General features: G+C 35.5%; 1 protein-coding gene and 1 long non-coding RNA gene across 2 annotated transcripts in view; one reads left to right on the top strand and one right to left on the bottom strand.

The window, feature by feature from the left end:
- The window catches only part of myripa (myosin VIIA and Rab interacting protein a), a 60,980-nt gene extending 52,070 nt beyond the window's left edge, over nt 1–8,910 (bottom strand). Inside the window, exons 1-2 of the mRNA XM_077616199.1 lie at nt 7,809–8,910; nt 5,839–5,919 (exon numbers count right to left, since the gene is read on the bottom strand). The gene's annotated coding sequence lies outside the window, so the exon portion shown is untranslated. The remainder of the gene's footprint in view (nt 1–5,838; nt 5,920–7,808) is intronic.
- LOC144086309 (uncharacterized) lies at nt 4,983–6,120 on the top strand. Its single transcript, XR_013304400.1, has 3 exons — nt 4,983–5,146; nt 5,746–5,820; nt 5,888–6,120. It is a non-coding gene; the product is annotated as an uncharacterized LOC144086309 (long non-coding RNA).
- Nucleotides 8,911–8,986: the final 76 nt, after the last annotated feature.

Here is an 8,986-nt window from a genome sequence, read left to right on the forward strand (position 1 = left end):
AAAATAAGATCATCCACATACATATACACGTATATACACACATCTATATATATGCATATATATATATATATATATATATATATATATATATATATATATATATATATAAAATATATATATAATATATATTATATATATATATATATAATATATATATTATATATATATATATACACACACATATATACACATATATACACATATACACATACATATACAAATATACATATATATACACATATATACATACATATATATATACATATACATACATATATACATACATATATACATACATATATACATATATACATATACATATATATACATACATATATATATACATACACATATATACATACATATACATACACATATATATACATACACATATATATATATATATACATACATATATATACACATACAAATACATATATACATATATACAAACATACACCTATATATACACACACAAACACATGAATATATATATGAACACACATATATGCATATATATACACATACATACACAAATATATACATATATATATATACATATATATATATATACATATATACATATATACATATATACATATATACATATATACATATATACATATATACATATATACATATATACATATATACATATATACATATATACATATATACATATATACATATATACATATATACATATATACATATATACATATATATATATATATATATATATATATATATATATATATATATATATATATATATATATATATACACCGTATTTTCACGACTATAAGGCACACATAAAAGTCTGAAATTTTCTCCAAAATAGACAGGGCGCCTTATAATCCAGTGCGCTTTATATATGGACCAATACTAAAATTGTTATCACGATAAATTAAAATAAATCAGTCGATAGGACAACTATGGCAAGCAGCCCCCGACTCCACTATTTTCCCGTAGATAAAGTACTACGCAGTGACTGCTGGGATATATAGGTTTTTTTTGTCAATACACCCAATGGATTGTGGCCTGCCGATCGGCATCAAGACTAGCTAGCTACTATTTACAAATGGACTGTGGCCTGGCGCTCGGCATCAACACAGTTGTGAAGCATGGAAGACAGCCTTGGAATACTAGTTACGCTAGCTACTAGCTAGCTACTATTTGTGAATGGATTGTGGCCTGGCGCTCGGCATCAACACAGTTGCGAAGCATGGAAGACAGCCTTGGAATACTAGTTACGCTAGCTACTAGCTAGATACTATTTGTGAATGGATTGTGGCCTGGCGATCGGCATCAACACAGTTGCGAACCATGGAAGACAGCCTTGGAATAGTTACGCTAGCTACTAGCTAGCTACCATTTGGGAATGAATTGTGGCCGCCAGGACGAACGTATTAAACTCAGCGTTTTCGATGGACATTTGTTCAATTCGGACACAAAAAATGAGGACTTTGATGGTTTTGTGGGTGATGATGACGCGAGTACATTGTAAAATGGCTAAATAAAGTACAACTGAACTCAGTCTAGCTTCCGTTGCCTTTTTAAAAACGTGTTTTTAGCGTGCGGGTGTAGCGTGCATTTGGTGCATGTAGCACCAAATTAGTGTGTTCGCCGTTGTAGTATATTGATACTATTAGTGCAAAGTTATCACAGCCGTCAACCTGGGTGTATTGACAAAAGGACTATATATCCCAGCAGTCACTGTGCACTGGAAATAGCGTCTGGGGCTGCTTTCGTAGACAGCGCTATTACGGTTCGATAATCATCCATAAATAATAGATATATGCCATGCCTGGCTTCACGAAAAGTGGCAGGCAGCGCCGGGCTTCTTACGCTACGATTTGTGAATGGATTGTGGCCGCCTGGGCGAACGTGTTTGCTTTCACGGTTGTTCGAGCTTTTGCCAAAGCCGGCATCATTTCTAAGGAGCCACATGGAAATGACGGTGACTCTGAGAACGAAGAGAGGGGACCCGGCTTTTTGGAAGGCTCGTTTGGGCAATTGTTTAATTCGGACGCAGAAGATGAGGAGTTTGAGGGATTTGTAGGTGATGATGATGACTTGAGTAAGTTGTAAAATGTCGAAATAAAGTACTACCGAACTCAGTTTTGCTTCCGTTGCCTTTTTAAAACGTGTTTTTAGTGTGTGGGTGTAGCGTGCAAGAACTATATTTCCCAGCAGTCACTGCGCACCGGAACCCGGAAATAGGCTGCTTCCGGTAGCCAGCGCTATTGCGTTTCGATGTTCAGCCATATATATTATATAATATATTTGCGTCTAATAAAACAGTACGTGCTTTGTGTGTTTAAAATACAGAAATAGCACTAGTTACTGAGACTGCGGCTAAAAATACGATGCGTCGAATAGTCGTGAAAATACGGTATATACATTCTTATACATTTAGATTAGTATTTTCTGGCTTGAAGCCCTTAATTCATTCATTTCCATTGATAGCTTTAGACATTAAATCCATTTTAACTTGGAAAGCTGGTATTGAGTTATCAAGACTTTTGTATTTGTATCACCTTAATGCATGACAATAAGCGCAATCAAACAAAAGGTGTGTTTTGACAAGACAAATGAGGAAGGTTTTTGTTGGAGTTGCATCAAAGCCAGCAAAAGATTGAGCAATTTATGAACATCTGCCTGCTGTTGAGCCATCATGGATGCCACTTCCTCTTTTGGCTTTCTGTAAATTGCAACTTTTTGGGATGGTCTCATCCTTAAGGTGCGCCCAAAACACAACGTGGGGTTTATTTACAACATCCTGTGCTGTGAGAAAGTGTTTGACCTCATCACAAATGGCTTTTAAGTTGTTGTTTTTTAAACAGCTAACAAATACAAATACTAAATCTAAAGTATTAAAAAGCTTGTTATTAGATTTTTTACTGTTTTTTTAAATCCAACCTTAAAAATACATATTTTTGCTTTTACAAATACAACAAATATCGTTTAGTTTTTTGTATCAGAATTCATTTTCTGGAAATATGTGACACTTTTTTTTCCCACAACAATTTTTGATGAGAAATGTACTTTTGAATTGTAGAGAACACAATTAGGCAACTGAAGAAAAACAAACAGGTAGCCAAGATTAAAGTCATAACTTTTAGTTTAAATTAAGATTTCTGAGAATAAAGTCAGAATTCCGACAGGCAAAATTTTGAGAACAAATTAATCTTTTTCAAATTGTTTTCTTCTACAGTGGCCCCAACCCTATTCCATAATTCTCCAGTTTTTCTTTTCATTTTTTTGATTGTTATTTCATTGTGAAATCTCGATGTTGAAATTTCTTGAGAAGTCAACGCATTCGACACACGGGAAATTGCTGCTGCCGTGACGTTTAGTTTTTGGGTTGTTGAGTATCTACCGTATAAATTCAGCACAAATAAGGACCGTGTTCAAGCCTGGTGAGCCATGGAAAAAAAAACAGAGTTTAATTTGGAGGACGCTGTCAGCAAGTCGATGGACCATAAGCAAAAAGTTAAGGTAAGAAACTCATTTCTGCTAGGTAATATATGTATTAAGGTAGAAGGTGTTGATTGTTTTTTTTGTGTTCATTTAGAATAAAGGTAGTAGATAAAATCCTTGTTAAGTTCTTGAGACCTGGTGGACGTTCAACCTTTAAGGTACAAATAATTTGAGTTGTTTCCTGACTTGGAGTGTTTGAAACAAAACAAACAAATATAAACCGTAATGATATTAGAACAACCGGAAGCTGCAAGAATATTAAATGAAAAATGATTTCCCAAAGTATATCATTGGAGACCAACGTATAAGGATTAAATAGTATCTCCTGAGCGTATATAGCAAACTCAACAGTTTTCCTAACACTTGACGCCCTTTTGCTTTGTCAGAGTGCCGTTGTAAAGATTGACAACAATCCTGACACTGTCAGCGAGTCGATGGACGATAAGCAACAAGTTCAGGTAAGAAACTCGTCATTTCTGCTAGGTAATATATAGATATATATATATTAAGGTAGAAGGTGTTGATTGTTTTTTTTTGTGTTCATTTTGAATAAAGGTAACAGCTAAAGCAGCAAGACCAAATGATCATTCCTTGTTCTTCAGACCTGGTGGACATTCAATCCTAGGTACAAAGAATTTGAGTTGCTTCCTGACTTGGAGTGTTTGAAACAAAACAAACAAATATAAACCATAATGATATTAGAACAACCGGAAGCTGCAAGAATATTAAATGAAAAATGATTTCCCAAAGTATATCATTGGAGACCAAAGTATAAGGATAAAATAGTATCTCCTGAGCGTATATAGCAAACTCAACAGTTTTCCTAACACTTGACGCCCTTTTGCTTTGTCAGGGTTTCGTCCAATAGATTGACAACAATCCTGAGACCCCGACTGCAAAGTGAGGATGGACTTTGTGAGATGCAAGAAAAATGGTTTCTGCTTTTGTCACTCTACCTTCTGAAACATTCAATAATGATGTCATGTGATGGATGAGTGGAATTGTTCATAAAGTGTGCCATTTGATACAATGTATTCAATGTTATGTACTAGTGATTAAACATGACTTTGACAATTTTTTTCCAATTATTACTGAAAACTAGATTCCCTTTACATTATATTTATGTACATAGAATGCTGTGCTTATATTTCCTATATTAAATACAGTGGTACCTCGACATATGATCGTAATCCGTTCCGAGACTGAGATCGTATGACAAACTTCTCGTAACTCGAGCGGACGTTTCCCATTCCCAAAATTCTGTATAAAATTTGATACGTTTGGCCTTAAGGTTAAATGCACAATGAGTGGGGGGAAAAGCAAACATGTTTACTGGACTGTAAATCACATGACTGAATAAAAAAAGTGTCATTTAAAGTCTGACAAAAGGGCCTTGCGAAAACAAGTTTTGCAAACAGGGAGTGGCCCATCGGGGATGGCGGAGGAAGAGCACTATTGGTAAACATGAAACGATTTATGGGAGTGTAGACATGTGATTTGTCTTTTGCCCGTGTATATAAACAAGGCGCATCAGAGTCAGCTGCATAGGAAAACCAAGATGGACAAACGCGGGTTAGCCTTGCTATTGTCGTCGATCCTGTTTGTCGCGGCGACGATTCACGCCGTGACCCTGGAGAAAGTGCCTCCACCTCCAGGGCTGCCGGTATGATTTCAAGCAATTAATCTAACTTCAAATCTAAGTCTGATCTTAGTACATTTAATTTATTTTTTCTATTGCATTGAAATATACAAATGGATTTTTTTCCCCCTTCACTAACAGATTTTTCACTTGAAAATGCAAAAATGAATAATGTGACATTTGAAAAGAATTGACTTTCCTTCTAGAATACATATCACCGACTTCCAAACAGATGTTAACCTATTTTTCTCTAACCATCTAACTACATTGTTGAAATACAAACTGTTTTTTTATTTCACATTTAGTTTGTTTTAAAAGCTTTTTTTTAACATGCTTCATTAATATATCCCAATCCTCCTCCTTGTAGCAAACCCTACAGGGCCAAACGTATGTATATCTATGACGTAATTTCCTTGATAAAAACTGATGCATGAATGATCAAAAGCCGATTAATTGCGACAGCTTAGTTAGCAGATTTCGCAAATGAAACAGTTTGACACCCCTGTCCTACGTACACTTTTTTTTTGCATCAACTGTAAACTATTTTTTTTCTAAAACATAACTTTTTTTGTCGGCGGCCATCTAACTTTGTCTGTCTGATTCTGCGAAAATTTGTGTTGTAGGTACGAGAGAATGTGCGAGGACTTTACAACAACTGCCTCTGGAGAATTGGCGGGTGCAATTTGCTTGCCGGCCGGGTGATTGTTATTTCTTACCTTTTCCCAATCCATAAATGAAGCTAACTGCACACTTCTTTTATTGAAGGAACGTCCAGGGAACTCCTCCGGCTCCGTGTCCTAGAGGACGGATATTTAAGCGGAGACAATGAATCAATAATTCGACTCATCATCCTTTTGAATTGTCACTTTTGTACAAAAGAGGATTAGGGCCACTTAAGAAAAAAAAAAAAGGTGGTAAAGATTTTGACTTTAGTCAGAATTCTGAATCTATGATTTTCTTAAAATTTGAATGATGAGAATAAAGTCACAATTGCAACACTGGGTTTCAGTTCTTTTGACATATTACGAATGTAAATACAAAAATAACTCAAGTAATCAATGAATGCAGAGTTTAAAAAAAAACATGTTATCCAACTTTTCATTTCAAAGCGTTTATGTATGAATGTTTTTTTTTTTTATACCAGAACATTAAAAAATGAGTCATTTTTAAAAACAAATATTCAAACAAAATGCATTTTTTTGAAATATGTTCCAGTACAGCTCGAGCTTTTTTTCCCCAAAAGACTTTTTGCTGGAAATTAGCCACTTGAATTGAGTTTCATTTCCTATACTTTCTCGTTACATTGAGCAACTTCTGCTACTTCCTCTTTCGAGTTTCTGCAAATCGGAATTCAAAAATAAGTTTAATCGAACCTAACACTAAACTTAATTCTAATTTTGTTTGACATTTTGATATCTTTCTTTTCTCTATTTGCACCGCCTCCACCCTGACTTTCAGATGCAACCTATCGAGGGTTGTTTGCTTTTGTCTTCCCTTCAAAATATTCCCAAAATGATGCACACAAATATCCTCACAATAGGATAATGCACGACCACTCGCCAACGAGAAATAGTATATACCCCAGGGGTTGGGAACCTTTTTGACAGAGAGAGTCATAAGCAATTCATATTTTCTAATGTTATTTCTTGAGAGCCATTCTCAGAATTGAAAAGTAAAAATACATGAAAAGTGTTTTTTTTGGTCATTTCACCACTTTTAAAGTACAAAAAGTCTCTGAATTCTTTTGACAACATTGTTATGCTGATGCTAATAAATCAGTATCAATGAGATCATGCATGCAGAAGAGTAATAAAACACAAAATTATGATTAAAGTGGTGGTAGAGGTAGTGTCAACGCCACAGTGACGCTCATATTAGTGCGTTCGGGACTCAGCTCTCTCACCAGTGATTTCCATATTTTACCTCACAGGTTAGTGGAGAGCCATACGCACCCATGGAAAGAGCCACATATGGCTCCCGAGCCATAGGTTCCCTACCCCTGATATACGCCATTTGCACTGGATAACGGGAAAAAAAATGCAACGCTCCGCCCAGTGCTCGCAGAGACATTACAAAGAGGGAGTTGCGACGGGAAAGACAGTGGCCATGATGTTTTTTATGAGTAGCCTCTCGCGTCCGCTGTCTGCTCGTATATCAAAATGTGTCTCGTATCTCAAGATAAATATTAGCCCGAAATTTTACTCGTATCTCAAATTGCTCGTATGTTGGGCCACTCGTATGTCGAGGTACCACTGTATTAAACGAGCGTGTTGCCGTGCAAAAAGCGCCCCCCCCCCCTCTCTCTCGAGTCCCCCCCTTCGAAATCCGTATAATTTTAGTACTATTTAACACAGTTTATTACTATTAAACCACTAGTTGTGTTACTTTGTTCATAGATGGCGAATTAGAACAAATAAAACATTTTTTCCAATCCAATATCCTGTTTTTGGTGTTATTTCAGAGGGTTGGAACGAATTAATTTGTTTTTAGTTATATTTCAATGGGAAACGTTTGTTCGAGTTACGAGAAGATCGACATACGAGCTCAGTCGCGGAACGAATTAAGCTCGTATGTAGAGGTACCACTGTATTGCAATTTTGGTAAGCTGTTTCCTCTTAAATCTTGTTGTTTGGCATTTTTTTTGGAGAAGTGAGCACATTAAATAATAGGAAGTTGTTACTGTTACCTTGAACTTCTGCTTGATATCCATAACATCTGCCGCATTGAAAGGTTCCGGCTGGGTGAGCCATGGACAAAAGGGTGCTGGTGCTTTTCTTATGCATGCAGGCCTTCCTGCTCCTCACCGCGATGAATTCGGCGGATGCCGCCGTTGGGTCGGAAGACCATCAGCAACGCCAACAGGTGAGAAGCTCTTTATTGCTGCTTGAACAAGGCGAGACATTTGAATTTAGGAGGAAAGGTGATGATTATTTTTTTTTCCCAATAAAGGAAGCTGCAACACACGCAGCAAGACAAAACTTACGACGCTGTACCCATAGACTGGGTTCATCCTGCCTACTTTCACTGATTTAAGGTATATCACGAACAGTATAGAGTTTTGAAGAAAACTAGGTTGTTTTCTTTTTGTTTTGTTTTTAAAGGAAACATGCTAAATGAGTTACCATTTTGGGAGCTACGTCAGAGAAAAACAAGCACTGACTATGTTGTTTATAGCAAAACTAGAACGAAATATGCAGGTAAAATGTGTTGGATTTTACAAATCATAAAAGTTTCTGTACATATAAATATATACGTACATTACTATTCCTAAGTATTACTATTTTTAAAGGATTTTTTTTCTTGTGGGTGAACAAAATGAATTTGAAACAATCAAAATCAATGCATGATTACAATCACTATTTCTTTTCATGGGCCTCAAACTTTTGTTTTGAACTTTTTCTAATATTTGACTTCATTCCAAACCATTTAGGTTTGTTTTAGTCCGGTCTTGAAAAAGACAACATCAGCCTGCAAGGCGCCACACCGAAGACAGGAAGGACTTCACGAGATACAAGAAAAATGCCTTTTCTTTTTCAATAATTCTGTGCTATCATGCAATGGAGGAGCACCATTGTTTATAGTGTTCTATTCTATAAAGTATAATTTCATGTAAATCATCGCTGATTATATCGAATAAGAGCTAACCTTGACTTGGAAAATGTGATTTTTGTCCTTCCCCAAAACATATATTTTTTTACTTTCCTAACTATCAGTTTTCCTTCAAAGTTGAAGTATTTAGCAAAAGAAATATGGTGATTTCCCCCCAAAATACTCAATTTTTCTTTACAATTTGTGACTTTCAACACGCTAAGATGTACATTTTTTCCTCACTTGAAAAATGTTGGTTTTCTATTAAAGAATAAA

Source organism: Stigmatopora argus, chromosome 12 (assembly GCF_051989625.1).
Source record: "Stigmatopora argus isolate UIUO_Sarg chromosome 12, RoL_Sarg_1.0, whole genome shotgun sequence".
Taxonomy (NCBI): Eukaryota; Metazoa; Chordata; class Actinopteri; order Syngnathiformes; family Syngnathidae; genus Stigmatopora; species Stigmatopora argus.